Below are 7,638 nucleotides of genomic sequence, written 5' to 3'. Positions count from 1 at the left end.
CACTCCCACTTCTTGGCCCTGGCCTTCCCCTGTGCTGGGTCATATAAAGTTTGCAAGACCAAGGGGCCTCTCTTCCCAATGATAGCCGATTAGGCCATCTTCTGCTACATATGCAGCTAGAGACACAATTGGCTGTTCTTAATAGATCCGAGAGGCTTCGTTTTTAAGTGGGAGTTTGTGTATCTGAGCCTTGGACTCCGAGAAAGGAAAGGCCCTGGGAGGTGTCAGGCTCCTTTAGATTGCTCCACAGCGCAAGGTTCATCATCCTAGCTCCCTCCCTCAGGTAAGGGAATTTTGTGCAAGGAGGCTGAGTGACTCATTATGTTGAAAAACTGGGTGTGAGGACTAATCCCTTGCATACACGTGGGGGAAAAACAAACAAACCCCACAATGTCTCAGCCAGGGAAGTAGAAAAAAAACTGAACACTCTTGCTGTAGGCTATGCCTTTTATTCAAGCCATCTTCCCAGTTATTATTCTTTTTTTCTTTATTGGATATTTTCTTTATTTACATTTCAAATGTTTTCCCCTTTCCTGGTCTCCCCTTCTAAAACCCTGATTCCATCCCCTCTCCCCTGCCCCTCTGAGGGTGCTCTCCCCACCCACTCCTGTCCTCCAGCCCTGACATTCCCCTACACTGGGGCATCGAAAACCCTTAGGCCCAAGGGCCTCTCCTCCCATTGATGTCCAACAAGGCCATCCTCTGCTTCATATGCAGAGGATGCATATGAGTCCCTCCATGTGTACTTTTTGATTGATGGTCCAGTCCCAGAAGCTCTGGGGGTTGCGGGGTCTGGCCTGTTGACACTGTTGCTCCCTCCATGAGCCTGCAAACCCCCTCAGCTCCTTCAATCCCTTCTCCATGGTTGGTTGCAAACTTTCTCCTCTGTATTCGTCAGACTCTGGCAGAGCCTCTTAGGAGACAGCAATATCAGGCTCCTGTCAGCAAGCAGTTCCAGCATCCACCATAGTGCCCAGGTTTGGTGACTGTATATGGGATGGCTAATATCCACTTGTTAATGAGTCCACAACGTGTGTGTTCTTTTGTGACTGAGTTACCTCACTCAGGATGATATTTTCAAGTTTCATCCATTTGTCTGCAAGTTATTACTTTTTCATTAACGATTTTAAATACGAAATAGGGAGAGATACTGTGTATGAGCATGATCATTCCCGTTTTATCCTTATCAGATTTCACAGCAGATGTTTGATACTCAACCTCTCCAGGTTATATTGACTTTTCTAGAATTGGTTGACGAACCAGGACTTAACATACCTAGTGGATGATTATCTTTCCAAATGCTGTCAGAGGTTATTAAACTCTCAGTGTCACCTGATAGACCTGCCCTAAGCCCTTCCGATGGGAGGTTAATAAGGACAATGTTTGCCTTCCTGTGTTGGTCTAGTGAAAAAGAACCACACTGAGTTGAGCCGCCTGATTGTTGCCATGGTAGCAATAAATTGTTTTGGTAAGTTGGGTTGCTGCCACTCTACTTCCTCAAACAGTTGTTCATTCTTCTTTTCTTCTGTGTAAACTTGGTTAAAAAAAAAAAAACACAACAAAATTTATTTTAGGCAAATTCATTCAGTGAACTTTTTTGAATGCCCCACAGATGCCAAATGCTCTTGTAAGCATTTATTTTAGATCTCTGGGGAAAATGTCAAGGAAGGATGAAGTTCACATCTTTAATAAGCTGATAGTGGGGCTGGAGAGATGGCTCAGTGATAAAGAGCACTGACTGCTCTTCCAGGGGTCCTGAGTTCAAATCCCAGCAACTACATGGTGGCTCAACCATCTATAATGGGATCAGTTGCCCTCTTCTACTGTGTTGGAAGACAGTGACAGTATACTCACATAAAATAAATAAAGAAATCTTAAGAAAAAAGAAAAAAGAAAAAAGCTCATAGTGTACCTATTACATTTCTCAGATATTTCATTAAATAATATTTACAGACAAGTTGGTTATTTTCAGGAAACCATAAATTATGAATTATAAATGAGAATTTTCTTTAATGTTTTGAGGATTTTTAAAAAGAGTTTTATTTTGTTTTAAATTGATTGTATCTGTCTTTGGGTGCAGCTGCCTTCACAGACTGGCAGTATTGGATCTGCCAGGAGATGGAGTTATAAGTAGTTGTGAGCTGCCTGATGAGGGTGCTAGGAACCAAACTCAGTTCTGCTTGAAGAACAGCCAGTGCTCTTACCTGCTGAGCCATCACTCTAGCCTCACAGTCTTGAATTTTAATCTTCAAGAAAAATGGTACTTGTTTATTTTACTGTGTGATATATCGGGGTTGTTTTGATATAAAATATTATGTTTTCTTTTGCAGTAATAATGAAACCTCCAGAAAGATGTAGCATTCTAGCTTGTCCCTAGACTGGTATTCTATCTTATTTGGGGGTGTACCATGCCTGTTTTAGGATGTATACATATCCAGTTTAAAACAGAAATATACTCGATATAAGAATGTTTCCTTCTCATAGAGGCTAAGCAAGTTAGTGCTGACAGCTTCTGCATTTTAGATCATCCAGACAAAATATGAAGTGATTTTATGTTTAAGCTCTATGGTCCACAATAATTTTGAGATTTGAGAAGAAGCTAAATTGCACTGTTGTTGAGGTAAATATTGTTGGGAGTTTCTACCCCACCTTAATTCTCAAACAAGAAACACAAGCCTTTATAGTAAACCCTCAAACACTCTATGCTATTTTGCCTGCTTCCCTGTCAATATCTCTGATATCACTTGTCATGTTCTGCCTAGGCTGCTTTTACTCCAAGAGGCCAGCCCTCATGACCATGTGCTCATGATCCATGCCACCCCACGGCAACTTCTCTGTTCTTACCTCTCCTGGACCCTGCTTTAGACCCCAAGCTGGGAACTGAAGCCCTGCCCGCCTCTCCTCTGCCTAGCAACACACCATAGGCCTCTTTATTAACCAATCACGGGTAACATTGGGGGCAATGTTTATACAACAGAAGCTGGTATAAGTGAGGATTTGCTTGAGTTGGACCAACCAGATCTTGTGGTATAGAGCTTAGCATTTGAATATAAGTAGCATCAGACCAACCCACACCACACTGTAAAAGAATGTAAATCTTTGTGATGTATGTCGATACATGCTTAAGTTTGTTTTCTCTTAGGAAATTGAGAAACTATTTCCCTTATCTCTGGAAGTTTGTGACTTGTAACTTTGCGTCTGGTAGATATAAAGATGAAATGTGGTCTTATAACAGTGGAAATAGAATAGGAGGCAAGATGAAGCTTCAACACCAGAGGTAAACTGAGGAAGGCAGGGAGTGGTGGAGTGTGGATGTGGGTGGGGCAAAAGCTGGTAGCTCCTGGCTTTCTTTTGCTCTCTGGAGGCCAGAGCTGATGGCTCCTGGCAATTAACTCCCTTTTACTGTTCTAGGGAGAGCAATGGCTAGATTGTGGTGCTCAGATGTAGAGCAGACATACAGCACAGCCTAGAAAACTTCTGGTGCCTGGGTCATTATATTGGTTAAAAGGACCTTTGATGTGTGAGTTCTTGGTTCTTATATTTGCAAAGAGCAGTGATCACCAGGCTGGTTTTCCTCACTCTGTGGGTAGGTTCCACCACTGTTTTAAAAGTTCTTGATGATTATGTCCCATACTGAGTAAAGCAGACACTTCAGGAAGATTCTTGGTGCCTGTCTCCCAGAAAAAGGAATTGGTCAGAGATAGCTATGCAGTGGCAGAAACAGATTCTTCCAGGGGAGGAAGTAAATCAGAGCAGAAAAAGACACTCAATGATGATTATATAGAAAATTACAGCTTTCATTTTAGATATTCTGGGTTTTGAAAGTCATTAGTACAGGTCAGGCTTTCCTGTTCAAGCTGTTATATAACTTTTTCTTTAAGTTGATTGACTCTTTGGTAATTTCATACATGTATATAATTCAGTCTAGTTGCGTTATTCCTTCTAGCCAATCTTATCCTCTCCATCCCATCAACTCCTCATTCTACCAAGTGTCTATCCCACTTGCAAGTCTTCTTTTTTTCTTTTTGCTTTAGGATCTCTTCAGTTTAATCAGGTTCACTCATGTGGGCACAGGTGTGAAGCTGTTTTTCTAGTTGGAGTTCCTATTGCTGTGAAAACATTCTAAAGTATCTTGGAGAGGAAAGAGTTTATTTCATGTCTCACATTTCAGGTCACTGTCCATCACTGAGGGAAGTCGAGGGAGGAGCTCCAGGCAGGAGCCTGAGGCAGGAACTGAAGCCATGGAGAAGTGCTGCTTCCAGGCTTACTTTACTAGCTTGCTATCTTACTTTTTTATACATCTCAATAACCCAGGGGTGGCACCCTCTACGGTAGCTGGGCCCTCCCACATAAATCACTAGTAAAGAAAATGCCCTATAGAGAGCTTTGCCTATAGGCCAGTCTATGGAAGTATTTTAAAAATATGTACCTTTTTTTTTTTGCTAGAGATTGTGTTCAATTGTCAAAACAACAACAACAACAAAACTAAACCAAACCAACCAACCAAACAAACAAAAACAACTTCCAGTACAATTCTCCATTAGAACAGAATAATTAACCAGAGGCTATCTCACTGAAGACATGAATGATTTCTTGTCTCCCCTTGCTACCCACACCTCCACCATAACCCTAAATTGCCATTAACTCTTCTGGTTAGTGTGCAGTCCTGTGAGACCCTATACATCTATGATTGTATGTTAATTGGCGCAGCATTATGTAAAAACTCTGCAGGCTGCCACAAGTGCTGTGACCATGAGCATCACAACCATGTCATGACCACAAAACAACCCACCTTCTTATAGTAGAACACTTACATTCATTTATCTTCTTTTAAGTGCTCTGTACTGAACGTTGGAAAAGGTAATGCTGAGTACTCAACATTATTTTTCTCAGTGCCTGACCAAGCATGAATCTACATTAACAACTATTCAATGGATAAAGAAGCTTTCCAAATTAAGGCCTAGGACAGCATTGATCTATGAATATAAAGATAAATGTTTTAGGGAAGTTTGACAATATGTCCATTCAGCAAAATGTATTTATAACTATGGCGATTTGATTGAAATGTCCCCTGGAATCTTGTCATCTGAATACTTGGTCCTCAGTTGGTAGAATTTCTGGGGAAGGCTTAGGAATTGAGACCTTGTTGAGGAAGATATATCATTGGAGGCAAGCTTTGAGAATTTGACGACCTTTGCATTTTGAGTTTGTTCTTGAGGCTTACAGCTTAGGGTTGAAGCTATGAGCTTTCAGCTGGCTTTTCAGTTGCCTTGCTTACCTCCTCTGCGCTGACATTATGGACTCTAGCCCTCTGAAATCACATGCACAAATAAACCCTTCTATCTCATAAAATGCCTTGGTCATGGTGTTCTATTACAGCAATAGAAAAGTAACAGGAATGAGTCAGGACTTTATCTGGGCAAGGAGGAGGGCAATACTGAGGAAAAAAGGGAGGAAGATATTTGTATTAGTTACTTTTCTGTCACAGTGATAAAGCACTATGACTTCATAGAAGGAAGTGTGATCTGGACCAGCAGGTCATTTTTTCAGTGACAAGTTTCTAAGGGGAAGGGTTGGGGAAGAGATAATGAAGAAGACAAGAAAGTTGTGACCAGGTCTTGCATAAGATGAAGGCTTATACCAAACAAGTTTATTAAGAAATACACCATCTTTTATGTAGTTTTCAGGGAAAAAATTGGGACTAACTCACAGGAAGCTAATCAAGCAATGCTTCACCTAAGGTTCTTAAGTGCATCACCGAATCAAGAACACAATGGCTTTGGAACTGATAACCTCGTTCCATCAGAAGGAAAATTCAGGTCCCAGGAGCTGAAACCTTAACTTCTTTGAGGCCCTGGCTCCAGCCACATCCACAACCCTGTCAATTCTGCCTCTGTGCAAGGACATTGATGTAGTATTCTCTTTGTACTTCATCATTATCTGAGAAAGTCTTCAATTAGCCTAGCTCCAAACAGAAAAGTTCCAGAGAGTAAGATTCTGCCATGGCTGCAAAGCATGGCAGCAAGCAGCAGACAGTAGCTTAGAGAAAAAGCTGAGGTCTGATGTTTGAACATCTGGGAAGAGTGGGTGGATTTGAAACAGCAAAGTTGTTCCCCAGTGATATACTTTATACCACACCTCTTAAACCTACTCAAATAGTGCCACCAACTGGGGACCAAGTATTCAAATAGCTGATTCTTTGAGGAACTTTTTACTCAAACCATTACACCGAACAACATAAGTGTTATAAACTCCTAGTGTTTACAACCTTCTCAGACATGGGTCTTTGACCATGTGCACAACTCTGAACACTTGGTCCCTAGCTGATAGTGCTGTTGGAGTAGGTTTAGGACATAAATTCCCTTACTTGAGGTGGGTCTCAGGTCTGATCACAAATCAGATGGTGATTTCCCTGAAGCAGCTGTGCCATTGTTTCACCAGTAAGCATCTCTGTGAGAAAATTAGTTGGGATTTTAGAAAACACAAGGGATAAAACTGGGGAAGACTATTGCTGAGCTTTCTTCCTCAGCTGCCAGAATAGTGATTTCATATATATAGAGGTGATGTTTCTATTTAGGTACCAAATTGATTCTGTTTTTTTTGAACATCTTTATAGTTACTGTCTTGTAATCATTGTAAGAGGTATTATCAAGAAGTTGATTTCCTCAGAGAATATTACAACAAAGTTGCTAATTTTTGGAGGAGACAGACATGTTGTCTTGGTTATTCATGTTGTTTGACATTTTTGTGGTGGGGCTTAGGTATATGGACTCCAGTAATGTTTTTTTGTCTGAATATCCAGGCTCATATTTGTTGAGCGCTTCTTAGGATTTTTGTTTGTTGTTATTCACCCGTCAGTCAGCGGTGAGTTTGGCTACACTGCTTTATGCTCCCTATGGGTAACACACCTCCAGCCACTCTCCCAGGAAACTCTTTGGCATACACAGATTAGCTTATTTTTGAAATTCCTTGGATCATTCAATGACTGGGCACTCCTAAACCTTCCCCAGTTACCCTAGGTCCAATCAGAGAAGTGGGCAGTAGCCACTTACCCGAATTCTCACATGGCTGGTTGGATTTCTCTGCTGTAGCTCCTGCGACCCATCCTTCTTCCCCAAGTCCTGGCAATCTCTCTTTTCTCCCCCCCTGTGTCCTAGCCCACATAACTCTAAGGGTCCCGCCCCATCTCCCTTTCTCTAGTCATTGGCCACTGTTATCTTTATTGATCAATCAAAAACCAATTGTGGACAGGGACCTTTAGCATTTGGCCACGCAGATTCCCAGTTGAATCAAAGCATTAGAACCGATCTCCAATATGCTCCAACAAAATGGTGCTTGCTGTTTAGTCTTGGGGCCACTGTGTATTGTGGGAATGGAGTGTCAGAAGTGGTCTCAGCATGGCTAGGAATAGGGGAAACCTTTGCCTAGGAGTTCTGGACTTTCTGATTCTCAGCAAATGAGACATTTCAACTGGATGCCAAAATGAGAGTCTCCTTTTCATTCCCATGCCTTAATATTTTTCCATTTTTCTTAGCTGCTTCTGCCTCAGGACATATCTGCACACTTCTGTAACCAGAATACTCAAACAGTGACACTCTAAATGAAAAACCACACCACACGGAAATCATGCTAGTTGTT

The 7,638-nt window shown here is 41.6% G+C and overlaps 1 protein-coding gene across 1 annotated transcript in view; it reads left to right on the top strand.

Moving 5' to 3' along the window:
- The window catches only part of Rasef (RAS and EF-hand domain containing), a 71,240-nt gene that overhangs the window by 1,197 nt on the left and 62,405 nt on the right, over nucleotides 1-7,638 (top strand). The gene's annotated exons all lie outside the window — the stretch shown is intronic.

The sequence above is a fragment of the Mus pahari genome, chromosome 6 (genome assembly GCF_900095145.1).
Source record: "Mus pahari chromosome 6, PAHARI_EIJ_v1.1, whole genome shotgun sequence".
In the NCBI taxonomy this organism is placed as follows: domain Eukaryota; kingdom Metazoa; phylum Chordata; class Mammalia; order Rodentia; family Muridae; genus Mus; species Mus pahari.
Note: the sequence above shows the minus strand (reverse complement) of the source record. Positions and strands in the feature narration are given on the sequence as shown.